The sequence below is a fragment of the Sapajus apella genome, unplaced genomic scaffold, assembly GCF_009761245.1.
Source record: "Sapajus apella isolate SASKATOON/1434 unplaced genomic scaffold, GSC_monkey_1.0 scaffold97, whole genome shotgun sequence".
Lineage (NCBI taxonomy): Eukaryota > Metazoa > Chordata > Mammalia > Primates > Cebidae > Sapajus > Sapajus apella.
Genome location: NW_022437037.1, coordinates 4,001,847 through 4,029,275, shown reverse-complemented (window position 1 = coordinate 4,029,275; position 27,429 = coordinate 4,001,847). Strand labels below are relative to the sequence as shown.

The 27,429-nt window shown below is 49.7% G+C and overlaps 1 long non-coding RNA gene across 1 annotated transcript; it reads right to left on the bottom strand.

The window, feature by feature from the left end:
* Nucleotides 1-114: 114 nt before the first annotated feature.
* On the bottom strand, nucleotides 115-21,214 carry LOC116535955. The gene is made up of 3 exons (XR_004262405.1): nucleotides 21,105-21,214; nucleotides 4,146-4,150; nucleotides 115-128 (listed from the first exon to the last, which is right to left on the bottom strand). It is a non-coding gene; the product is annotated as an uncharacterized LOC116535955 (long non-coding RNA).
* Between the last annotated feature and the right edge of the window lie 6,215 nt (nucleotides 21,215-27,429).

Below are 27,429 nucleotides of genomic sequence, written 5' to 3'. Positions count from 1 at the left end.
TCTCACAATGCCACTGGGGTAATAACAGATCAGTCCAGGGAGAATTGACCTGTTAACTAAGACCCGTTGGGTCTTCTGATTCAGGAGCACACAATTTCTTTCCATTTATCTTAGGACTTCTTTCATTTCTTTCTTTTGTTAAATTTATTACTATTTTATACTCATAAATGAAATTTTAAAAAACATTTTTGCTTGCTGCTAGTGTAGAGATATATAAAGATCAATTATATAGAAACACATCCATATTTTATATCTTAAGTCTTGCTAAATTCATTTATTAAGTTATTGTAGTTGTTTTGTAGATTGCTTAGAGCTTTCTACATAGATAATGATTTAATCTGTAAATAGAGACAGTTTTACTTCTTTCTTTATGGGCTTCATGTTTTTATTTATTTCTCTTTTTTTCTTGTCTTCTTTGTTTGTTTTTTGTTTTTTGCCTTATTGCACCAGTTAGGACTTTCAGCACAATAATATAGAAAGACTGTGATTCTTGCCATTTTCATCATCTTAGGGGAAGGGTTTCCTATTTCACTGTTAAGAATCATATCAGCTGTAGGGTTTTCATACATGCCTTTTTTATGTTTCGTTTTGTTTATTTGTTTTTTTGTTTGAGATGGGTCTCACTCAGTTGCCCAGACTAGAGTACAGTGGAACGATCTCGGCTCACTGCGGCCTCCGCCTCCCGGGTCCAAGCAATTCTCCTATAGCTAGGATTACAGGCGCATGCCACCACGCCCGGCTAATTTTTGTATTTTTGGTAGGGATGGGGTTTCACCATGTTAGACCAGGCTGGTCTCGAACTCCTGACCTCAGGTGATCCACCTGCCTCCGCCTCCCAAAGTGCTGGGATTACAGGCGAGAGCCACCATGCCTGGCCCACATGTCTGTTTTTAGATTGAGAAAGGTCTCTTCTGTTTCTAGTTGGTGAGAGATTATGTGTGTGTGTGTGTGTGTGTGTGTGTGTGTGTGTGTGTGTGTGTGTACATACACATTGAATAAGCATTGAGTTTTATTTAAACATTTTTGTGTTTTGAATGATCATATGGTTTCTCCTTTATTTTGTGAATACTGTGTATTACATTGATTGAATTTTTAATATTAAACCAATATTACATCCCTGAGATAAAACTCAGTTGGTCTTAACGTATTATCCTTATAATGTATTGCTAGATTAAATTTGCGAACATTTTGTTTGGAATGCTTGCATCTATGTTCTTGAGGGACATTGCGCTGTGGTTTTATTGTGATATATTTGTCAGGTTTGGGCAGTAGGGTTATGCTGACCTCACAAAACAAGTGGAAAGTGTTTCCTTGTTTCCTTTTTCTGAAAGACTTTATGATGTATTATTTTTTCTTAAATGTTTAATAGAAGTCACCAGTGAAATCACTGGGTATAGAGTTCTCTAATTTAGGATTTTAAATAATTTTAATATTTTTTTTTTAAGACAGAGTCTTGCTCCGTTGCCCAGGCTGGAGTGCCGTGGTGCAATCTCGGCTCACTGCAACCTCTGCCTACAGGGTTCAAGTGATTCTCCTGCCTCAGCCTCCCGAGTAGCTGGGATTACAGGCATGTGTCACCACACCTGGCTAATTTTTAATTTTTTTGTATTTTTAGTAGAGATGGAGTTTCACCATGTTGGTCAGGCTGGTCTCAAACTCCCAAACTTGTGATCTACCCACCTCGGCCTCCCAAAGTGTTGGGATTACAGGCATGAGCACCGCACCCAGCCTATTTTAATTTTTTTGAGAGACACAGAACGTAGGTTAGAAAAAAATATTTTAAGAAGTCATGGCCAGTAATCTCCTATATTTTCTGAAAGAACTTCTGAATCAAGACTTTCAGCTAACCCCAAGCAGAATAAGTAAGAAGAAAACCACGCCTAGACAGAACTCCTGAGAACTAAAGCTAAGGAGAAAATCTGGAAAGTAGTGAGAGAAACATGACATATTCAGTCCCGAGAAACAGTGATTAGAAATATCACCGACTTTCCATCAGAAACTATGCGGGTGAGAAGAAAGTGGAACATCAAAGTGCTGAAAGAAAAAAAATGCTTTAACCTCTGTTTCCAGACAAGATGGAGTGGATATGCTTCTCACTAGTCCTCACATTAAATGCAGCTGAAAACCAGCTAAAAAAAATGATTCTGAAAGGTAGAAAGAAGGAGGCAAACTGGCTAGGACCTTAAGATTCCAGGGTTTTCTTAGGCCAGGTGTGGTGGCTAACGCCTGTAATCCCAGCACTTTGGGAAGCCATGGCAGGAAGATTACCTGAGGTCAGGAGTTCGAGACCAGCCTGACCAACATGGTGAAACCCCATCTCTACTAAAAATACAAAAAATTAGCCAGGAGTGGTGACACATGTCTGTAACCCCAGCTACTTGGGAGGCTGAGGCAGGAGAATTGCTTGAACCCAGGAGGTGGAGGTTGCAGTGAGCTGAGATCACGCCATTGCCCTCCATCCTGGGCAACAAGAGTGAAACTTCATCTCAAAAAAAAAAATTCTGGAGTTTTCTTTTTCTTTTTTTTTTTTGCCTCATGTATCCCTGGATATAGGGAGGCTAGAGAATCCAGCAGTCCAGAAAAAGCAACAAGTCCAAACCACACACACACACACACACACACACACACACACACACACACACGAAGCTCCCAAGAAAAGCCTCTTCTGTCTAGTCAAAATACCAGGAGGGGCTGCCTAGCAAGGCAGAGCTTTTAGACAATAACCACCCCCAACTAGCCAAACATCATCAGAAAACTGTGGTCCCCTTTCATCTCTGTCAACAAAGGTAGAATGGGGAGCCTAGACGTCTACCCTCTCGAGGCTATAACCAAGTCCACCTTCTCCCTGCCGGGCTTCCATCCCCACCCGGCAGCAAGTCCTGTGATTTTAGCAGAGATCACAAAGAAAGCCGGACTCATCCTCCCACCCCGTGTTAGTGAAGCACCTCGTCCTCTCCTCACTGAAGTGGAATCAAAGGAAGCCTAGTGAAGAGCCAGGACTTTTACCGCTTCTCAGCAGTGACACCCCTCCCCCCTTCCGCAGTATCAGTGGAGACCACAAGGAGAGCATCATGAGAGGTCCCTCCCTACCCCAAGCAGGGCAGTGTCAGTGGAGTAGAAACCTGAAACTTCCGCCCAACCAGCAGTAACAAGGCACCTTTTTCTCACTCAGTGTCCGCAGAGACTGAGTGGGAACGTGGGCTTTCATCCCTGCCTGGCAGTGATGGGGCAGTGCTTTTCTTCCCCCACCAATGTGGTATCAAAGGAGATATGCTAAAACAGAAGATGTCAATAAGATCTCCACAGTCTCAGAACAGCATACCCAAAATGTGCAGAACACAACTGAAAATCATTCATCAGAGGCCAGGCATGGTGGCTCATGCCTGTAATCCCAGCACTTTGGGAGGCTGAGGTGGGTGGATCACTTGAAGTGAGTTCGAGACCAGCCTGGCCAACATGGTGAAATCCCGTCTCTACTAAAAACACAAAAAAATTAGCCAGGCATGGTGGCACGTGCCTGTAATCCCAGCCACCAGGAGGCTGAGGCGCAATAATTACAGGAGGCAGAGGTTGTAGTGAGCGAAGATGGTGCCACCACTGCACTCCAACCTGGGTGACAGAGTGAGACCCTGTCTCAAGAAGAAAGGAAGGAAGGAAGGAAGGGAGGGAGGGAGGGAGGGAAGGAAGGAAGGAAAAAAAGAGAGAGAGATGGAGGGAGGGAGGAAGGAAGGAAGAGAAAATCACTCATTATACCAAGAATAGGGAAATCTCAACTGGAGTGACAAAGAGAATTGACAGATGCCAACACCAAGATGATGCAGTTGTTGAAGTTATTGGACAAAGACTTTAAAGAGCTATTATAAAGATGCTTCAACAAACAATTGCAAATACACTTGACACAAATGCAAGAAAAGTAAGTCTCAGCAAAGAAACAGAGATATAAATGTTTCAATAATAGAAATTTTAGAACTGAAAAATATAATATTTGAAACTTAAAACTCACTATGTGGGGTTAACAGAATGGAATAGAGAAAAGAATCAGTGAACTTAAAGATGGAACAATAGAAATTACCCAATCACACCCAGCTGCAGTGGCTCACACCAGTAATCCCAGCACTTTGGAAAGCCAAGGTGGGTGGATCCACTTGAGCTTTGGAGTTTGAGACGAGCCTGGGCAACATGACAAAACCCTGTCTCTACAAAAATACATGCACAAAAAATAATTAGTTGGGCATGGTGCCATGTGTGCCTGTGGTTCCAGCTACTCTGGAGGCTGAGGTGGGATGATTGCCTAAGGTCAGAAGTTCTAGACTAGCCTGAGCAACATGGCAAAAACCCATTTTCAAAAAAGAAGAAAGAAAAGAAAGAAAGAAAGAGAGAGAGGAAGGAAGGAAGGAAGAAAGGAGAAAAAAGTAAAGGCAGAGAGAAAATAACTTGTGTGCCGATGGATTTCCAGAAGGAAAGGAGAGTGAGAATGTAACTAAAAAAAGATTAGAAGAAATAATGAAGGAAAACTTCTTAAATTTGGCAAAAGATACAACCCTGCAGTTTCAAGAAACTGAGAAAACCAGAAATTAGATAAACCCAAAGAGTATTATAAAAAGATATATCACAAAACTAAAGAAAACAGTCTTAAAAGCATGGAGGAAGAAAGTATACCTTTCAAAGAGGGAGAACCAATTTGAATGACAGCACGTTTCTCATAGAAAGCGGTGGCGGCTGGAAGTAAGTGAGCACAGTTTTCAAATACTGAAATACAGGAACTGTCAACCCAGAATTTTGTATCCAGTGAAAATAGCCTTCAAGAATGAAGGAAAGGTCAAGGCATTCTCAGATGAACTAAAACTAGGAGGATTTGTCGCCAGCAGACCTGCCCTTACAAATGGGCTAAAGGAAGTTTTTGAAACCAAAAGGAAATAATAAAAACAGAAATCTTGGAACATTTGGAAGAACAATAAAAAGAGTAAAAAATATGTGTAAAGTCAATAGACTTTCCTTCTCCTTTTGAGTTTTATAAATTATGTTTAATGATTGAAGCAAAATTATAACAGTGCCTGATGTGGTTCTCAGTAAGTAGAGAATATATTTAAAGCAATTATATCACATGCAAGGAAGGGTAAAGGGACTGAAATGAAGATAAGGTTTCTATACTCAGACTGCTAAAATGTCAGTATTAGTACACTATAATAAATTCTGTGTGGATAAGCCAGGCATAGTGGTTCATGCCTGTAATCCTAGCACTTTGGGAGGCCAAGGTGGGAGGACTGCTTTAGGCCAGAAGTACCAGACCAGCTTGGACAACATAGCAAGACCCTGTCTCTAAAAAAAAAAACGTAAAAAATTAGCTAGATGTGGTGGTGTGCAGCTGTAGTCCCAGCTACTCCGGAGACTGAGGTGAGAGGATCATATAAGCCAAGGAGTTTGAGGGTGCGTGAACTAGGGTCACACCACTGTACTTCAGCCTGGGCAACAGAGCAAGACTCTGAAATAAATACAAACTTACATGTGAATAGTGAATACCTAAAGCAAACACTAACAATATTATACAAAGAGATAAACTCAAAAACACTGTAGCTAAATAGAGATGGAACTCTAACAAATGTTTACATAATCTACAGGAAGACAGGGGGAAAAAAAGAGAAACTGAAAACAGAGGAAACAAACATAAAACAAAAAATAAAATGGCAGACTTAAGGCCTAGCACATCGTAGTTACGTTAAATGCAAATGGCCTAAATACATCAATTAAAATACAGATATTGGCAGAGTGGATTTTTTTAGTGACCAAAATATAACTGTTTGTAAGAAACACACTTCAAATATAACACTATAGGTTGATTGAAAGTAAAAGGATGAAATAAGATATGTCACGCAAAAATTAACCAAAAGAAAACAGAAGTGGCTATATTTATATTAGATAAAGTAGGTTTCAGAGCAAAGAAACATTACCAAAGAAGCATATCACGTACTGATAGAAGGGTCAACACATTAAGAAGACTTAGTACTTTTAATGTATATGTATCAAACAACCACTTCAAATCACATGAATGAAAAACGATGGAATGGAAAAAGCTGATGGATGAAAGGAGAAATAGACAAATCTATAATTACAGCTGAAGACAACACCCCTCTCTTAACCACTGATAGAACAAGTAGACAGATAATCAGCAGAAATATAGATGAACACCACACCAACCAAACTAATCTAGTCAGCATTTACAGAACACTCTATCCAACAACAGAATACACATTCTCTTCAAGTGCTCACAGAACATTTACTAAAATAGGCCATGTCCTGCACTAAAACAAATCTCAACAAATTTAAAAGAATTGAAATCGTGCAGAGTGCATTCTCTGACCGTCGTAGAAACCAAAGCAGATAATAGGAGAGTAACAGGATAATCTCTAAACTGTTGAAAACTAAAGAACATGCTTCTAAATAATCCATAGTCAAAGAAGTCTCTGAGGAAACTGAAAACACACACACACACACACACACACACACGGAACTGAATAAACACAAAAACACAACATATCAAACGTTATGGGATGAAGCTAAAGCAGTGCCCAGAGGAAAATGTGTAGCACTACATGTTTATATTAGAAACAGAGAAAATCTAAGTCATTTCTTCAATCTCCCACCTTAAGAAACTAGAAAAAAAAGAGCAAGATAAAACCAAAATGAGCAGAAGGAAATGATAAGAGCAAAAATCAATAAAATTTAAATCAGAAATAAGAGAAAAAAATCAATAAAACGATAAAGTGCTTTAAAAAGATCAATAAAATTGAGAAACCACTAGTGAGACTGACAAAGGGGAAAAAGAGAAAGACACAAATTACCAATATCAGGAATGGAGCAGAGGACAGCTCTACAGACCCTAAAGACTTCAGAAAGATATAGTAAGGGTATACTGCAGACAGCTCTGTACATAAATTTGACAACTTAAATAAAATGGGCAATTCCTTAAAAAGCACAAACTATTACCACACACCCACTATGAAATAAATCACATGAATACCTTTAAAGAAACTGAATTTGTAAAGGGAAGGGGACATTTCCCAACTCATGTTATGAGGACTATATTGCCCGGGTATCAAAACCAAAAACAGCTCAAAAAAAGAGAAAACTGTAAAGCAGTATCCCTAAGAATATAGATGCCAAAATCCATACCAAAATATTGGCAAATAGAATTCAGTAGTATATAAAAAGAATTCGGGTGGGCACTGTGGCTCATGCCTATAAGCCCAGCACTGGAGACTGAGCAGGTGGATCGTTTGAGCCAGGAGTTCAAGACTAGTCTGAGCAACATGGTAAAGTTCTGTCTGTACAAAAAATACAAAAATTATCTGGTTGTGGTGGCATGTGCTTGTGGTCTCAGAGCAACAGAGCGATATCTTGTCTAGAAAAAAAAGAATTTACGTTGCGACCAAATGGGGTTTATTCTAGGGAGGTAGCCTGGTTCAATATTTGAAAATCAATCCATATAATCCACCATACAACAGGCTAAAGAAGGCAAATCATATGATCATATTAATTGATGCAGAGAAAACATCTAAGGAAATTCAATAGCCATTCATGAAAAAAGTCTAAGAAAACTAGGAATGGAGCGGAACTTCCTCCACTTGATAAAAAACATTTACCCCCACCCCAAATCTGTAATTTATATTATATTGAATGGTGAAAGGCTGAAAGCCTTCTTCCTAAGCTTGGAAACAAGGTAAAGAGGTCCACTCTCCAATCTAAGTTAATGCTGGAAGTTCTAGCCAGAGAAGTAGGGCAAGAAAAGGAAAAGCACACAGATCAGAAACAAGTAAGAAGCCCCCACGGCCCCCCGAGGTTGCTTTGGGAGGCTGAAGCGGGTGGATCACTTGAGGTCAGGAGTTCAACACCAGCCTGGCCGATATGGTGACACCCGGTCTCTACTAAAAATACAAACATTAGCTGCACATGGTGGCACACGCCTGTAATCCCAGCCACTCCGGGGGCTGAGACGGCAGAATCGCTTGAACCGGGAGGCGGAGGTTGCAGTGAGCCGAGATTGTGCTATTGCCCTCCAGCCTGGGCAACAAGAGCAAAACCCTGCCTCAAAAAAAACAAAATAAAACCTAAGACAATTTTGGAAAATAATGCTAAAGCGGGAGGAATCACTCTACCTGATTTTAAAACATTACGTAGGTACAATAATCGAGATTTTGGGATATTGGCGGAGAGACACCTAGACCAGTGGAACAGACCAGACCAGAAAAAGACCACACAGATAGATCCAACCAATATTTTACAACGATGTGCATGTAAGTCAATGGATGCCTTTTCAAACAATTGGTGCTGGAGCAATCAGACGGCTACAGGCCAAAAAAAAAAAATTGACCCTCGCACTAAGCCTCACACTTTATGCAGAATTAACTCAGGATGGATGGAAGACTTAAATACAAAATGTAAAATTATAAAACGTTCAGAAAAAAAAGCAAAGGAGAAAATCGTTAGCATCTAGGGCTAGGCAGAAATCCTTAGACCTAATGCAAAAGCATGATCCAGATAGGAAAAAATGGATAAAACAGACTTCGCCAAAATTTAAAACTTTCACTCTGCCAAACACCCCGCTAAGAGATGAAAAGATACGCTGCAGAGGAGGGAAAATATTTGCAAATTACCTAACGAAGCATCCAACAAACAATTTGTATCTAGATTATATAACGAATTCTCAATACTCAACAGTAATCCACTTAGAAAATCTGCAAAACACCTGAAGACACATTTCATTAAAGATATACAGATGGCAAATAGGCGTATAAGAACATGTTCAACCAGCCATTAGGGAAAAGCCAGTTAAGGCCACAGAGAGACATCACCGCATACCTGTTATAACAGAACGGCTAAAAAAAAAAAGTGGTAACAACAAATGCTGGTGAGGATGCGGAGAAACCAAGTCACTCACACATTGCTGTTAGGAATGGGGTACAACACAGTCACTTTGGAAAACCACCTGGTAGTTTCTTTAAAAAAAAACTAGCCGGGCGCGGTGGCTCAAGCCTGTAATCCCAGCACTTTGGGAGGCCGAGGCGGGTGGATCACGAGGTCAGGAGATCAAAGCCATCTGGGCCAACAAGGTGAAACCTCGTCTCTACTAAAAATACAGAAAAATCAGCTGGGCATGTGGCAGATACCTGTAGTCCCAGCCACTCTGGAGACTGATGCAGGAGAATTACTTGAAGCCGGGAGACGGAGGTTGCAGTCAGCCGAGATCATGCCTCTGCACTCCAGCCTGGGCAACAGAGAGAGACTCCAACTCAAAAAAAAAAAAAACAAAAAAAAACTAAACATACACTTACCATATAACCTAGCAGTCATGCTCCTGGGCATTTACTCCAAAGAAAGGCAAACTTACATCCACAGTAAAACCTGCACATGTCTGTTCATAGCAGCTTCACGTGTTATAGCCAAAAAACTAAAAGACCATCAAAATGCCCTTCAGTGGGTAAATGGTTAAACAAACCATGGAATATTACTCAGCAATGAAAAGGAACACACATAGCAACTTAGATGGATCTCAGTGGTATGACCCTGAGTAGAAAGCTATTCTGGCTGTGCATGGTGGCTCATACCTGTAATCCCAACACTTCGGGAGGCTGAGGCAGGGGGATTTCTTGAGCCCAGAAGTTTGTGACCAGCCTGGGCAGCATAGCAAGACCCCATCTCTTTAAAAAAATTAAAAATTATTGAGAAGTATTTGGATTTAAGAAAAGAAGGAAAGAGGCCAGGTGCAGTGGCTCATGCCTGTAATCCCAGCACTTCTGTAGGCCGAGGCGGGCAGATCACCAGGTCAGAAGATCAAGACCATCCTGGCCAACATGGCAAAACCCCGATCTCTACTAAATATACAAAAATTAGCTGAGTGTGGTGGTGCATGCCTGTAGTCCCAGCTGCTTGAGAGGCTGAGGCAGGAGAATCGCTTGAACCCGGGAGGCGGAGGTTGCAGTGAGCCAAGACTGCGCCATTGCATTTCAGCCTAGTGACAGATCGAGACTCCATCTCAAAGAAAAATAAAAAAAAATTTAAAAAAAATAAAAGAAGGAAAGAAAAAAAATAGCATTGGGGTAGCTCTGCATCTTGATTGCCACAGTAGCTCCACAGCTCTACACAGGTGAGAAAATAGCACAGAACTATACACACATCGTAGTACCAATGTCAATTTCCTGGTTGTGATATGACACTATTATGTACGCTATACCACCGGGGGAGACTAGCTCAGGGTGCCCAGAGTTCCCTGTACTATTTCTGGAACTTTCTCTAAATCTATAATTATTTCAAGTTTTTTTAATTGACATGGAGTCTCACTGTGTCCCAGGCTGGAGCACAGAGGTGCAATCTTGCCTCACTGCAACCTCCATTTCCCAGGTTCAAGTGATTCTCCTACCTCAGCCTCCCGAGTAGCTGAAATTACAGGTGTCCACCACCCTGCCCAGCCAAGAAGTTTTTCTAGAAAGGAAGAAGCCAGGTGTGGTGGTTCATACCTGTAATCCCAGCACTTTGGGATGCTGAGGCAGGAGGATTACTTAAGGCCAGGAGTTTGAGACCAGCCTGGGCAACATAGTGAGATGCCATCTCTTTAAAAAATTAAAATAAATATTATAAATAAAAAGGAAGAAAAAATACTTCAATAATTATATATTCAGCAAAAAATATCCTTTAAGAATAAATGTAGGCCGGGCACGGTGGCTCACGCCTGTAATCCCAGCACTTTGGGAGGCCGAGGCGGGTGGATCATGAGGTCAAGAGATCGAGACCATCCTGGTCAACACAGTGAAACCCCATCTCTACTAAAAATACAAAAAATTAGCTGGGCATGGTGGTGTGTGCCTGTAATCCCAGCTACTCAGGAGGCTGAGGCAGGAGAATTGCCTGAACCCAGGAGGCGGAGGTTGCGGTGAGCCAAGATCGCGCCATTGCACTCCAGCCTGGGTAACATGAGTGAAACTCCGTCTCACAAAAAAAAAAAAAAAAAAAAGAATAAATGTAAAGTAGGCCAGCGCGGTGGCTCACGCCTGTAATCTCAGCTCTTTGGGAGGCTGAGGCAGATGGATCACCTGAGATCAGGAGTTCGAGACCAGCCTGACAAATAGGGTGAAACCCCATCTCTATTAAAAATACAAAAAATTAGCCAGGCATGATGGCAGGCACCTGTAATCCCAGCTACTCCGGAGGCTGAGGCAGGAGAATCACTTGAACCTAGGAAGCGGAGGTTGCAGTGAGCCAAGATTGCACCACTGCACTCCAGCCTGGGCAACCGAGTGAGACTCCATCTCAAAAAAATAAAAAAAAAGATCTTTAGGAAGAGCATTGGAAATGACAAATATCTGGGTAAAAAGAAAAGGTCTTTTTTTCTTCTTAACTTCTGTAACATATCTAGGCTTATCAAAGCGGAAATTACATACACATGACAGTGGTGGTGTGAAGGATGCAGGGCAGCTGCCACGGACCTGAGCTGTTGTACGTTCCCACATTTGGTGCAAAATGGTCCCATGTTAACTCTAAGTTAACTATGAAAAGTTAGGGGTGTGTATTATAAACGTTTAAGCAATCGTGAAATCATAATAATGAGAATGCAAAGAGGATAGGAAAGGAGGCGCAGAGAAACCAAACACAGAATTGCACTTACTTGCTTTATTTATTCATTTTAAGACAGGATCTCACTGTGTCACCGGCAGTGGGGCATTCACGCGTCGCTGCAACCTCCACCTCCCGGGTTCCAGCAATCCTCCCTCCTCAGCCTCCTGAGTAGCTGGGATTACAGGAGCACACCACCACGCCCAGCTAATTTTTGTATTTTTAGTAGAGATGGGGTTTCACCATGTTAACCAGTCTGGTCTCAAACTCCTGATCTCAAGTGATCCTCAGCCTCCCAAAGTGCTGGGATGACAGGCGTGAGAAACCGTGCTTGGCCTACTTTCCACTTGTTCTTAAAGGCTATTTTTGCTGGACATGTAATTATTGAAGTAGTTCTCCAGGCTGGAGTGCAATGGCGCAATCTTGGCTCACCACAACCTCCGCCTCCCCGGTTTAAGGGATTTTCCTGCCACAGCCTTTTAAGTAGCTGGGATTACAGGCACGCGTCACCGCGCCCAGCTAGTTTTGTATTTTTAGTAGAGATGGGGTTTCTCCATGTTGGTCAGGCTGGTCTTGAACTCCCAAACTCAGGTGACCTGCCCACCTCGGCTTCCCAAAGTGCTGGGATTACAGGCATGAGCCACCGTGCCCAGCCTAATTTTAATTTTTTTAAAGAGATGGCATCTCACTATGTTGCCCAGGCTGGGACCACAGGTGCACACCACCATACCCCGCTATTTTTTGCATTTTTTTATAGAGACAGGGTCTCGCCATGTTGCCCAGGCTGGTCTTACACCCCTGACCTCAGGTGGTCCGCCCATCTCGGCCTCCCAAAATGCTGGGATTACAGCAAGCACAGCTCACTGCAGCTTCTACCTACCAGGCTCAGGCAATCCTCCTGCCTCAGCCTCCTGATTAGCTGGGACCACAGGTGCACACCACCACGACCAGCTGATTTTTTATTTTTACTTTTCATAGAGACAGGCTCTCACTAGCCCAGGCTGGTCTCAGACTCCAGGGCTGAAGTGATCCTCCTACCTCAGCCTCCCAAAGTGCTGGGATGACAGGTGGAGCCTGCACACCCAGTCTCCTCAACTGTTTTCTAATGAACCCACAGTCCTGTCTGGGCCTCCGATGCGCCCAGACCGGCTGTCCCCTCCAGTCTGGCTGTGCGACCCCCTCATCTGGTCTAAACCCTTCTTCACTCCCTCACAGGCCTCTTTCCTTCCAGAGGCCGCCCCCACCCCCTCTCCAGCTCCATCTTCTCCCTCGGCCCCCTCTGGCTGGTATTAGCAAACTCCATTAAGGGACAGGTATTTGATATTCCAAATAAAATCTCTGCGGCCCCCATGAACCATCTTAACTGCTGAAATGCCCACAGGACTTGGGATTAGAAGCTCCGCAGCACATGGGAAATGAGGGGATTTTATTTAGTGTTTAGGATTTATACATGTATATGTTGGTGGGGAGAAGATGTGTTTAAATCAAGCCGCATAATCCACAGAGTGAGAGGCTAAAACCACCATAGGAAAAGGGTATTTGCATATATTAATCTCTTAACATCCAGAAAGGGAGAATGTGTGGGAGAAAACAGAGATCGCCAGGTGGTGTTTGTTTTCGGTCCTCACCTGCCCAGTGCCAGCCTCGCCCCCAGCCCCCGACACACACCTGGAGCAGGATTCACCAGAGCAGAGGCCAGTGTCTCTTTAACCCTGATCGCCCAGGCCGGTGCTTTCTGTTGAATGGACCAACGAATGGATGGATGTGTGCAGGGAGAATGTCTCTCTCCACACACACGGGGTTTAAACCACGAAGCCCTCTGACTTTTCTCCACAGATCTGGAGGGGCCCTGGGGCCCAGGCCCTGCCTAGCCACTAGGGTCAGCATGCCACAGATAAGGACTCAGCACGCAGGAGCCTCTACCCTGGCTGGGGGGAGGCAAACATGGGCCTGAGACACTAATGGGAGAGCCCGTGTCCGCAGCGCATTCACAAAGGCCTCCTGGAGAAGGCAGAGCAAGAGAGGGCTGGAGCAGAGAGGACAGGGAGCCCTGCTGGTGGGCACAGCCCAGGCCAAGGCCTGCAAGGAGGGAAAGGATTTGGGGTGTTTGTGGGTGGCCACAGGGCAGGGGCGAGGCAGAAGTGAGTGCCTCGGGCAGGAGCCGGCTTCTGGGGCCTTGGTAAGCCCTGGAGGAGTTTGAGTGTTATTCCAAGCACATGTGAGGGACAGTGATGACAATTTGGGAACATAGAGCCACAGAGACACCTTTCTGGAGCAAGGACAGCCACTTTCCCAGCCAGGTGGTGAGTTTAAACTATGCGAGCCCACCCCACCCCCACCTCTGTGCAGACTGCAGCCCATGCCTCCTCATCTCTCTCTCACACACACACACACACACACACACACACACACACACACATATACACACATACACATACATATACACACATACATACACACACATACACATATATGTATTTTTAGTAGATGAGGTTTCACCACGTTGGCCAGGTTGGTCTCGAACTCCTGACCTCAGGTGATCCTCTCCCTTCGGCCTCCCAAGGTGCTGGGATTACAGGCGTGAGCCACAGCGCCCGGTCTTTCTTTTATTTTTATTGCTTGATCTTCTGTGTTTATCGGTTACCCAGTACCTTTACAGGAGTCCTTCTACCGAACGACCAGACGCTGTGAGCTCAGGGACAAACGCAGGAACAAGCCCACAGGGTAATCACACAGGGTGGTCCAGAGAGGGGCTTTGACAAGGTGACTTTGAGCTCAGACCTGACACATGTAGAGAAGAGAAAAGGCATCACCCCACGAGAGGGGAGAAGGTTAGGAGGCCAGGGGGAGGCGAGGCAAGGAGGGAGCCAGTGACCGCAAAGGAGACTGCACTGGCCAGGAGCGGAGGGACCGGAGGGCTTTGTGGAGGAGGTGGAATTAAGCCAGGCCTCGAAGGAGGAGCTGGACAGAGAGGAGATAGCACAGAGGAGCCCCGATTTGGGAAGAGGTAAGCCAGGCAGCAGGCCCCTGCAATACCCACTCTCCAGACACCATCTCTCACAAGGACCTTTGGGACACATGAAAATGCGCACTATAAACTGTCAAGTGAAAAGCACAAGATACAAAACCGACAGCAGCTGTGGGGCTGTGGAGGTTGAACTAGACCATCCGGCCCAGCACGTAGCAGGTGCTCAGTAAATGGGAGAGAAATGGAATCGCGCTTTCCCATTTGCAGACAGGCTCAGGGGGATCAGAGCATCGCCGAGATGCTGGCCCTTGTTTTGTGAATGAATGAACGAGTTATTGGAATAGATGTAAGGTTACCGTGACTCCATCCAGAAACCACTTGGTCCAGACTTTGAAGGCAATAAAACAGTAAGAAAGACAGGCCCTGCCTCCTGGTCCCTGACAGGCGCTGTCACTCTTGAGCCTGTGGTCATGAGTGCATTTGTGCATCGTCCACCCTCCCCAGCCCCCAGAGCCTGCTGAGTCTGCGAGCCTCCAGCCAAGTAGGAGGGATCAGTTCTGCAGCTTCCAACACCCCAGCCCATGTCCTCTCAGCCCACTGGGCCCACGGTGGGTGAAAAATCCTGGCTCATCAAGCGGAGGCCAAGGACTCGAGGAAGAGGCCTGGTGCCTCCCAGATGGACCCCAGAAGTCCTGCTCACTGGTCTCCTCCTGTGTGTCCTTGGTAAGTGGCTTCCCGTCTCTGAATCTCAGAGTGAGACTTCGTCTCAAAAAAAAATAAAAATTAAATTAAATTTAAAAATAAAAATAAAATATAAAACGGGGATGGATTCGAGTGACATCATCCTTCATTCATTCACAAAGGCTTGGAGAGGATCTGCTCCCTGCCAGGCTCCACGCTCCGGGTGTGAGGCTCCACAGGGAAGTGCTTGGACTCCTGGCTGATGCTTTCACACGGAGGTGGCAGGTGATCCCAGGGCCACCACCTGTAACATAACCACAGAGGGGGCTGTGGAGAGGTCCCAGTGCCTGGAAAGGAAGAGAAAATACGAGGCCGCTGCAGGGCTGTCAGCAGAGGGTGCCTGGCACCAGCTCCCTCCTGATGAAAAGACCCCCAACCTAGACAGGCCCTTCTCAGTCCCTCCAGCTTCTAAGGCGTTTATTACTAGTAATCACCCGCAGGTGACGTTTAATGAGCGCTTGCCATGCATCAGCCTCTGTGCTTCGAGGGGTTCACGTGCACAGACCACGGCGGGCCCTGCACCTCCAGCTGCAGCAGACACAGCCTCTGTCGGCGCAGTCAGAACCGGGTGCTGGTGACTCCTGGGACCTCTTCTAAGGGGAGGTGGGTTTGGGGCACAGGCTGGAGACCGGGGCAGGCTGGGCCCCTTCCCACTGCGTCCCCACCCTGTCAGACCACCAGTGCCCTCAGGACGCCCGGCCCTGCCCCTTCCCTTTACAGAAAGAGAAGCCGAGTCCCCTAAAGGAGACTCCTGCTCCAGTGTTCTTCCCGAACTGATCTGACCACCCTCAGACCACCCCTGCTCTCCTCTCTGCAGTTACCCCTCCTGCTCCCAACGTGGTCCTCCTCACCTCCAGTGAGGGCGGGATCCCCAGGGTGAACCCCTGCAAACCCAGTGAAGCCCCTCCACAGCCAGACCAATGCCAGACCCAGGACTGGGGCGGGTGTGCACGGCGCAGGTGTGGACGTGGACAAAGAGGAGCCTCTCACCCCCACCCGCCGTCCCACCTCCGCCCTCAAGTGTCCTGTTTAGTGGAATATCAGGTGTCACGTGTGCCTGCTGCACTGTGTGCCCTGGGGTGGTGACAGGGACGGGATCACCTGGCCAAAGGAGACCCCCGAAGCCTGGGGAAGGAGCCCACCGCAGCTCCAGTGAGGCGGGATCCCCGGGGTGAACTCGTGACCTTGAGCATGACCTTGAACATGAGCACACCACGTGACTTTGGGCTGCTGCTCCTTTCAATGCCACATGTGCCCCCAATTCCTGGGCCCCTTTCTCTCCCCCAGTCCCTTCCTGCCACACACACTCCTAGTTCTCCACCTCGCTCCCCTCTAAATGATGGGGACTAGGTAACTGGACGTGACACCATAGCCGCTGGACCCCTCATGTCATGAACATGAAGCCGGGCAGGTCTGGGCTTGGCCACCCACTCCCTGACTCTCTGCCTGTGTGGCCTTTTGCAGGTCACTTGCCCTCGCTGAGCCTCAGCTTTCTTGCCTGTAAAATGAAGGGAGATGCACTCAGCGTGGATGAACACCGGTGCCCCCAGGCAGATGCCACGTTGATATCACCATGCGGCTGAGGCAGCTCCCGAGGAATGGGGAGGACGCAGCCTCTGCCCGGGTCCTAGCTGGGCCTGCAGCTGCCGATGTCTACCTGTGGTCCTCAAAGTGTGGTCCTCCCGGCCAGCAGCATTGACCTTGCCCAGGAACTTGTTAGAAATTTGGATTCCTGGCTGGGTGCAGTGGCTCACGCCTATAATCCCAGCACTTTGGGAGGCCAAGGCAGGTGGATCACCTGAGGTCAGGGGTTCAAGACCAGACTGACCAACACGGAGAAACCCCATCTCTACTAAAAATACAAAATTAGCTGGGCGTGGTGGCACATGCCTGTAATCCCAGTTACTCAGGAGACTGAGGGAAGAGAATCGCTTGAACCCAGGAGACAGAGGTTGTGGTGAGCCAAGATCGTGCCACTGCACTCCAGCCTGGGCAACAAGGGCAAAACTCCATCTCAAAAAAAAAAAAAGGAAAGAAAAGACATTTAGATTCTCTGGCCTGGCCAGTCCTGTGAATCAGAGCCCGTGGGGTATGACCAGACACCTGCGTTTTCACAAGGTGAGCTCCAGGGGCCTCTCGCAGGCACTGGTGTGACCCGGGAGATCATGGGAGGTGGCGGCCCCTTTGTGCCCCCCTTGTTCCCATCCCAGGGCCTGCTCCTTCCACTTCTCCAGTCAGCTCCACACTAAACGCTGGACAATGGCCCCTCAGTTCGGCCCCTCGTGTGCTAGTCAACAACTGGGGGGCCCATGTTTTCCAAATGTGGTCCCCCAGAGTCCCTGCACCAGGCCACTGGGGAGCCTGACAAAAGGCAAGCCCCTGAGTGACCCCCAGACCTTCTGAGCATGGCTCCCCAGGAAGTTGCTTTCGGGGCACCCACATTTCCCAGAACAGGGGGGCAGAAAATGGAGGGCACAGGCAAAGCCGGGCCCTGGGGAGGAGAGGGAGGACAAGGGAAGTCAGGAAAGATTCCCCAGCGCCAGGATGGGCACCGCTGCCCCCCAGAGTCACCACAAGCCAGGGACCCTTGGTGGCAGGGGTCTGGGAGCCCTTGGCAGTTCAACCTCTTGCGGACTCCGTTTGAGGGGCTAAACATCAGCAAGGACGAAATGTTATGAAATAAGTAAACCGGGCGCGGTGGCTCACGCATGTAATCCCAGCACTTTGGGAGGCCGAGGCGGGCGGATCACTTGAGGTCAGGAGATCGAGACCATCTTGGCCAACATGGCAAAACCCCATCTCTACTAAAAATGCTACTCGGGAGGCTGAGTCAGAGGTTGCAGGGAGCCGGGATCGTGCCACTGCATTCCAGCCTGGTGACAGAGTCTCAAAAAAAAAAAGGAAGAAATGTTTTGAAATAATCATATATTCCCTGCTCTAGCCCACCGCAGAACCCTGGAAAGTAAGGGACGGAGGCCAACGCAGCAGCCATCAAGGTGCCTGCAGCTATGTGACCCCAAGGCCTGGCTCGCCCCATCCCCCCACCCTTCACTTAATTCCAAATACCTTGTCTCTTGTCAGCTTCAAAGTCAGACGGGGGCTCCCGTGACCCTTTGGGTGGAGGGCAGGGGTGGGCCCGGCTTCTGTGGGTTCTGTGTGGTAAGCCTGGAGGCCGACATGAAGGCCACAGCCAGCCATGCCCCAGGCCTGCAACTAGAGGGAGGGAAGGAGCCCGGCCTGCCAGTCACCGCTCCGCACCCAGGCCCTCCCAGGTTGGAACAGACCAGCAGCCGGAGGGTCCAATGCCACCGCCCTGCAAGGAGGATACCCAGGGCACCTGGAGAGCCTTGGGCTGGGGAGCTCGAGGCGGGATGAGCCAGAGCTGCAGGAGCAGAAGCCCGAACTCACTGGAGCCAAAAGTCACGTTACGATGATATCGTAGGTGTCCACCTCACTTTCTTGGCAGGGAGGATGGTCTGGTATCATGTGTTCCTCCCAGCAGCAATTTACAGACAGCTGCCTCGACGGCCGCTATGTACCTCCCCACTTTCCCCCCATCTCAGATTCTGTCACAGAATATGGCAAGGTCTCACCAGACTGCAAGCCTCGGACAGGTTTGAGGGGACGGTAGTGGGGGTTTGCAAAGATGAGCTGGCTGCATCTGAACCCCTCCTGCCTAATGTGTCCTCACCCACAGCTGCCTTTCCCGTCAGAACAAACGTAACAAAGCAAGAGTCAAATACGCTTCCCGATCCATGAGTTACGAAACCCGATGCCACCCACAGGTCCGTGCACTGCCTCTTCTTGACCCAGCCCTTCCAGTGGCGCCTTCTTCTGCTATTTGCTTTCCATCTTTCTTTAAACGCATTCACTGCCATTACTTAAGTAAATGCCTCCATAAGGGAACTTTATGTGACTGCGTTAGATGGGAAAACACGAAGATCACGGGCCATAAACAGAAGGTAAAAGTAAAAATAAATTATAATTAGAATAAGCAGTGTTAGGAAATTCTAGCTAGCTATTGTCGCCTGCCAACGGCCCTTTGATAGAAAAGGGTTGGGACGTGGTGCGCTTCCCCAGGCAGGCTGAGCCCGAGAAGGAGTCACCTTTGTGTGGTGTGAGGGATTCCACCACTCTCTCCTAGGTCACCGGGGGCCCACACCCCACACTGGGGAAACCCTGACCCGGGGGGCACCCCCAAGCCAGCGAACCGGGGGCGGGGCTCCTTGCGAGGTGAGGACCAGATGGCATCTAACTCTGATGGGTGCTATCATGACCTCCTGGGCATGAAACAGGTACCTCCCTGGTCCTCTTTCCAGGAGAGGATGAGGAAGTCCTCTGGACAGGCCTGACTCATGTCCTCCTGCTGGAGCGGGCTGGCCACAGCCCTCTGCCCTGCGCACACTTTCTCCAGAGCCTCTCCCCGGCGTCCCCTCCCGACCTGGCACACCTCAGTCAACCCCACCTGCCTTCCAGCTTCCCTCTGCCAGCCCTCGCTGGCCTCTCTGGGGTAGGACACTGTCCCACTGAGGACCATGACGTCTGTAGCGCTGTCCTGCCATTCGGGACCTCTCGAAAGCTCGACCCCGCTGACCACCCTCTCAATTTCTAAGTGGAGCCGCAGAGTTGGATCACAATCACCCCCTGTGCTAATACTTTCCTTTATGAGAAATGCAATTATAAGTCTTAGAAAGGGATGTGTGAATTAAAACAGGCAGTCATGCAGAACGAGGGGGAGGGGATGGAGGAGTGGCCAGGACGTCCCCAGCTAGTCTCACCGGCTCCTGGCTCCTCCGTCACTTCCCCACAGCATGGGGTCTGGGCAGCCCTCGCTCTGCACTGTCTGGCAGTATTGGGGGCACAGACACGCAGGCTGGTGGCGTATGTCACAGGTGGCGAATCCATCACCAGGAAGGCCTCTGTCCACACAGGTCCTGGCTGGGCTGTGACCCGCTCTTGAGGCCCGTCCCTTCCCCTGACCTCACAGCTTCCTGGTCACCTTCTAGGGTCAGCAGAGCAGCCTGGATGCACTCAGAAGCCCCAGGGGACTGAGGCCACGCTCTCCGAGACCCAAGCGCACCCCCCTGCAGAGCGTGAGGAGCCCTGGGTGGGGAGAAGATGACACAAGGAGGCTCAGAGCCACCACCGGGTCCTGGGTACTCATCCCAGTCTATGGGGAGAGTCCACCTTGGCTCCAGCTGGCAGGATCAGTCAGGAGATGAGAGTCAGCCCTTGGCAGTGGCTCAGCCAGGGCCCAGCGAGGGGCTCTGGGCAGACCCCGGGCATGTCTGAGGCTGGAGGGGCAGCCCCCAAGCATCCCACTCCACTCCCCTCCCACCTTGACTCCTCTCGGCCTTAGCCCCAAGGCCATGTCCTAGCAAGAGGAACAGGAAGCCCCCACCCCAAGGGGCTCTCTAGGGCGGAATGCCTGAAAGATCAGGGCAATCTCCACAAACACAGATGGAAACAGGAAGCCGGCTCCCCAAACATCCCAGGGCTCCTCGCTAACACGGAGACGGGAGGGCCGCGGGTGGGGCAGGGGTTTTAACGCTGCCCAGACCCGGGTGCGCGTCTCAGTGCCACCCCATGCCGGCCGTGGGGCTTCCGGCAAGTGACTTCCCTTCTGTGAACCTGTTTCCGTGTCTGCCAAATAGGCCTGATTGTATCGCTGAGCAAGCACAGATTTTCTGTGAATTTTCATACCTTTGTAAGGAGCGTGCACAATACCGGGATGTATGGATGAAACGTGGATAGGCGGTACAGTTATTACTGTTACTGTTTTACTATTTACAGACAGGATCCTGCTCTGACACTCAGGCTGGGGGGTAGTGGCACCATCACAGCTCACTGCAGCCTCAGCCTCCTGAGTTCAAGTGATCCTCCCATCTCAGCCTCCCAAGGCGCTGGGATTACGGGCACAAGCCACCATGCCCAGTTTGCAATGATCCTTACTGAATATCATGTACATACATGTATTGGCAGGTGTTAAACATATCAGAAACCTTTAAGTAAAGAAACTTAAAATGGAGAATTTCTATGAGCTAGTTCAATTTAGTCTATCGATGAGAAGAGACGCCACAGTTCTGTCTCAGTTCAGCTCCTGGAACCAGGGCCTGTCTGCCCACCCTCATAAGACAGACACATCTCTCCATCCTGGCACTGCCCAGCCACCACCCCCTCCCAGCCGATGGCTCCCGCCACGCCCCCCTGTGGCCCTAACCAGGGACGTTTCTTTTTTCTTTTCTTATTTTTCTTTTTTCTGAGACAGAATCTTGCCCCGTCACCCAGGCTGGAGTGCAATGGCACGATCTCAGCTCATGCAACCTCCGCCTCCCGGGTTCAAACAATTCTCCTGCCTCAGCCTCCCGAGTAGCTGGGATTACAGGTGTGCACCACCACACCTGACTAATTTTGTATATCTTTAGTAGAGAAGGGTTTCACCATGTTGGCCTGGCTGGTCTCGAACTCCTGACCTCGTGATCCACCCGCCTAAGCCTCCCAGAGTACTGGGATTACAGGCGTGACCCCCTCACCTGGCCTGTTTTCCCATTTGTGAAGATGCAGGGCTGCTGTGAGGACTGGGCGGAAGGCACCTGGTACATAGCAGTCCTCACTGTGGGCGGTGCCCCAAGCCCCAGAGACAAGCCCCGACAGCACAGTCCTAGCTCCCTGGCCCCGCTGGAGAGGCCTGGGAGGTCAAAGGGGCAGGTGGGAAATTGAAGCCCGAGATGAATGGCCATTCTGCAGCTGGCCAAAAAGATCCTGGGAACCGGAGCATCACTGGGAAAGGAGATGTGGGGACCTTGCCCAGGGGAGGGACGGGGGGTTCTAGGTCCAGCCCTGCCCCCACGCACTCACCTCACTGGCTTCGAATGACCCCAAGTGGGGCAATGTAGATGTCCAAAGTGAGAAGCTAGGCTTGTGCAAGGCAGTGTGGAGTTATCTGGGGCTTTGATCCCTTACCACGCATGGCTCCAAGAATGGGACAAGTGGCTGGCCCTGCCGCAGAGCAGACTGAGGAGCCTGAGGGACCCCCTCCAGGCCACCAGCTCTTTGTGCAAATCTTGGTTTTCTGGTGCTTGGTTGGCTGGAAGAAGGGTGTAGCCAGATTGCGGGCGTGGTCTTTGCTCCCTCAGCCCCACCCACCAGATGGGGAGATGGAGGAGAGAGACCCAAGAGGGTGACCAGCGCAGCAAGAGGAGATTCGCCCAGGTACCACAGACCCTTGGCCCCTGGGGCACCCCTCTCTGCTAAGAGATTGGCAACCAGAACCAACAGTTTTTGAGGCGGCACACCTGGCGGAGGTGGGGGGAGGGGGTGGCCAGGTGCAGGCCCAGGCAGGCAGGGACACGCGGAGGCTGGGCTGGGGTCCAAGGCAGGGCCTCCCGGGGAAGCCGCAGTCACCCATCCATCAGTTAATTCATCCATCAAATATGTACCGATACACGGCCTGGGTGCCGAGACAGCCCCGACCTATCAGACACAGCTCTGCCCTCCTGGGGCCTGCCAAGAGGTCAGCTCAGAAACAGGCTGGCCACTCAGGCCTGGTGGGCTGCAGGAGGACTTTGAGGACTTCGTGTCCTCCTCTCTGCAAGCCCCTGGGGGGTTTTGAGCCGGCGAGAGATGGGATTTGACTTGCATTTTAAAAGGGTCCTTTGGCTTCTGTGTGGAGAAGGTGAAACTGGGATACTGGGGAACTGCTGCGTTCTTACAGGGGAGGGAGGACAGCCAGGCGCTGGGTCCCAGCACTCCTGGAAAGGGGCTGGGGCCGTGTGTGTGTGTGGTGGGGGGGGGGGGGGGGGGTGTGTGTGTTTCATTTTGGTTTTTTTTTTCTGAGACGGAGCCTTGCTCTGTCACACAGCCTGGAGTGTACTGGTGTGATCTCAGCTCACTGCAACCTCCACCTCCCAGGTTCAAGAAATTCTCCTGCCTCAGCCTCCTGAGTAGCTAGAATTACAAACTCGCACCACCACACGTGGTAGAGACAGGGTTTCACATGTTGGCCAGGCTGGTCTCGAACTCCTCACCTCATGATCCACCTGCCTCTGTCTCCCAAAGTGCTAGGATTACAGGTGTGAGCCACCGCGCCTGGCCTCAAGTGTGTTTTAAAGTCAGAGTTCACACGATCGCTGATCTAGCTGTGATTGCGCCACCGTACCCCAGCCTGGGTGACAAAGTGAGACCCTGTCTCAAAAAAAAAAGAAAAGCACCCATCATGGGATGTAACAAGGAGATGGGAGTAAGGGCCACTCCAGGAGCTTGGGTCTGAGGAAGCAGAGCACGCAGTTTCCATTTGCTGTGGGAGGAGCGGGTTCGGAGCTTCGCAGTGGGGCGGATGGGAAACAAGAAGTGTGAGGATGGAGGAGTCCGTCCCTTGGGAGTGCAGGCCTGGAGGTCGGATGGCGGGGGCTGGCCTTCGGGGAGGAATCTGGGACTCAGGCCCTGGGATGGAAGAGCTCTCCCAGGAAGAGGGCGGGCAGGCAGGTTACCAAGGACAAGAGGAGCAAATGAGAGACAGGGAGGCAAAGCCACGTCCTGGGGCCAAGAGAAGAGCATGTTCGCAGACAGAGGGAGTGAGCGGCCACCTCCGAGGCCGCTAGCAGGTGGAGGACTGTGATGGTCATTGCTGACCTTGGCAAGAGCTGTGTGGGTGGAAGGGCAGGCCTGGAAGCCCGACTTCGACTTCGGTGGGCCCAGGGGATGATGGGGATGCAGGGAGCGGGGCGGAGAGAGAGAGCACAGAGACCACCCTTCTAAGGGAATGTGCTAGAAGGGGATCAGATAAGCACAGCGGGAGCTAAAGGGGTTGTGGGGTCAAAGGGTGGCTTCCTAAAGTCTGGGGGCATTCCTGCGTGTTTGTTGCATGCTGATGGGGTTGACCCAGGAAAGGAAACAGGCGGTGATGCAGAAGAGACGGGGCCGTGGTGGAGGGAAGCCTCGGGAAGGTGGAAGAGGAAGCGAGGTGCATGGGGCCCAGGCAGGGAGGACAGGAGGATGGGCAGGAGGGGAGGGCAGTTGCCCAGAGGACCACCCAGGGAGGCTGGTGAGTGCAGGGCCAGGAACGCCTCTGATTGCCTCTGTTTGCAGTGAAGCTCATGCCTGTAATCCCAGCATTTTGGGAAGCCAAGGCAGGAAGATCTCTTGAGCTCAGGAGTTTGAGGCCAGCCTGCACAACAGGGTGAGACCCTGTCCCTACAAAAAAGAAAAAGAAACAAAGTTAGCCAGCCATGGTGATGTGGACCAGCTACTCAGGAAGATGAGGAGGGAGGATCACTTTAGCCCAGGAGTTTGAGGCTGCAGTGAGCCGTGATCACACCACCCGACTCCAGCCTCAACAGCATAGCGAGATCCCGCCCCAGTAAACAAAGCAACCTATGTCTGAGAGTGAGCCGAGGGCTGAGGGAGGTGGGGTATTGGAGGTTTGGGGAGAGGAAGAAGCTGTGGTCTAGGAGACAGGGGCTGCGAGCTGACCAGCGGAACACAGGATTGCTGGACAGCACAGATTGTTTGCTGGAGGTCGTCATAGATAAAGTCGGTCGTGCCGTCAGGTGGCTTTGTCCAGGCAGGTTCTGCTGCTTGGATATCAGACAGCAACAAGCAGCACCAGGACTCAACTGGGACAGGGATTCTCCAGGTGGATGGAGGAGGGGGAGGGCAGGGTGACCGAGGGCGTCTGCAGCAGACAATGAGGTTGGAACCCGAGTAAGCAGAGGACACGGGAGGGGAAGGACAAGGAATGTGCCCCGATGGCAGACGGCAAGAGGGAAGGCATGATGGGAGTTCAGGGCACAGAGTGGACGTGTGGAAAGACAAGAGGCCGTGCTCTGGGAGCAGACGCTTTGGGCGGAAACGGCGGATGGGAGGGTGTCACTGACCGAGCCAGGACCCAGGTGTACCATGGAAGTGGCCATTGAGGTAGGGGCTGACGGGGTGGGGGAGGGGCGAAGAAGATTTCAGACCAGTTGTAGGGGCTCACCACCTGTAATCTCAGTACTTTGGGAGGCCGAGACTAGAGGATCGCTTGAGTTCAGGAGTTTGAGACCAGCCTGGACAACACAGTGAGACCTTGTTCTTACAAAAAATACAAAAATTAGCTGGGTATGTTGGCATGTGCCTGTGGTCCCAGCTACTTGGGAGCCTGAGGTAGGAGGACTGCTTGAGCCCAGGAAGTTGAGGTGGCAGTGTGCTGTGATCATGCCACTGCACTCCAGCCTGAGTGACAGAGTAAGAAAGAAAGAACAAAGGAAAGGAGAAAGAAAGAAGGAAGGAAGGCAGGAAGGAAGGAAGGAGGGAGGGAGGGAGTAAGGAAAGAAAGAAAGGAGGAGGGAGGAGGGAGGGAGGGAGGGAGGAAGGAGATGGCCGGGCACAGTGGCTCACACCTATAATCCCAGCACTTTGGGAGGCCTAGGTAGGCGGATCACCTGAGGTCGAGAGTTCCAGACGAGACCAGCCTGACCAACATGGAGAAATCCTATCTCTACTAAAAATTCCAAAAATTAGCCGGGCATGGTGGTGCACGCCTATGATCCCAGCTACTTGGGAGGCTGAAGCAGGAGAATCACTTGAACCTGGGAGGCAGAGGTTGCAGTGAGCCAAGTTCATGCCATTGCACCCCAGCCTGGGCAACAAGAGCTGAGACCCCTGTGATGGGCTCTCCCCAGGCTCCCCTTGGCCTCGTCCTTCCTTTCTCTTTTTCTCTCTTTCTCTCTGTGAGAGAAAGAAGGAAAGAAAGAAAGAAGGAAGGAAGGAAGGAAGGGAGGGAGGGAGGGAGGAAGGAAAATTCAGGGAACCAAGAGGCAAGGCCAGGGTGAGGGAAGGTCAAGGCCAAGGGGAGCCTGGGGAGAGCCCATCACAGGGGTCTCAGCCTTTTCTCAAGGGTGGGGTCTGTCCCCAGGGGCTGGCTCCTCTGTCCCCCTAAGCCAGGGCATGGTGGCTTCCAGCACAAAATACACATACCACATAACTTGCCATCATAACCATTTTACGTGTAGTCCAATGGCATTAAGAACGTGCATGTGGCTGTGCACCCATCAACACCATCATCTCTTGAAAGTCTTTATCTTTATAGCGTGCGATTCTGTCTCCAGTAAACACTCACTCCCGTTACTCCTCCCTCCTGCCCCTGGCAACCACCACGCCACCTTCTGTCTCTATGATTATGATGACTCTAAGTATTTTGTGTAAGTGGAATCATACAGCATTTAACTTTTGGGGGCTGGTTTATTTCACTAGCGTAGGATCCTCAAGGTTAGTCTACACTGCCACGTGTGTCAGGACCTCCTTCCTCTTTAAGGCTGAATCACCACATTTGGCTTATCCGTTTGCCCATCGACGGGACTCGAGTTGCTTCCACCTTTTGGCCATTGTGAATAACGCTGCTGTGTGAGACGGGGGCACAGATATTGCTTCGAGACCCTGCTTTCAATTCTTCTGAGTATATACCCAGAAGTAGAAATGCTAGATCATATGGTAATTCTATTTTTACTTTTTTTTGAGGAACTGCCATGCTGTTTTCCACGGCGGCTGCACCATTTTACATTCCCACCAGCAATGCCTGAGAGTTTCATTTTCTCCCCATCCTCATCCACACTTGCTGTTTTCTGGTTCTTTGATAGTAGCCATCCATTGTCAATGTGCTTTGACACACATCACCTCCCCGGGTGAAAATCGGTCCAGGTGCAAGGGGCGGCTTGAGAGGAGCAGGGAACCTGGGAGACAGGTGAGGCTGGAGCAGAAACAGCAAGCAGTGTGTGGCTGAAGCACAGGAGTGCTGTCAGAGGTGAGGCTGGGGAGGTGTCTGGGTGAGGCTGACCCTAAGGGACCCTGGATACCACGGAAGGAGCTCAGCTCAGAGAGTGTGAGTCACTTGCCCAAGGTCTCAAAGCTAATAAGCAGCAGAGCTGTGACGAAAACCCCAATCTGCTTTTCATAATTCAATAAGTATTTATTGAACACCTACTGTGTGCCAGGCCCCATGCTGGGAGCTGTCTGATGCCAAATCCATTGCACTTACCAGCTGCTCTACACTGGCTCAAATAGTGTCAGCCTCCAAGCTGCTCTAAGACAAGATGCATGAAGCAAACTGGCCAGGGTGTGGAGGGGGCTGTGGAGGGGGG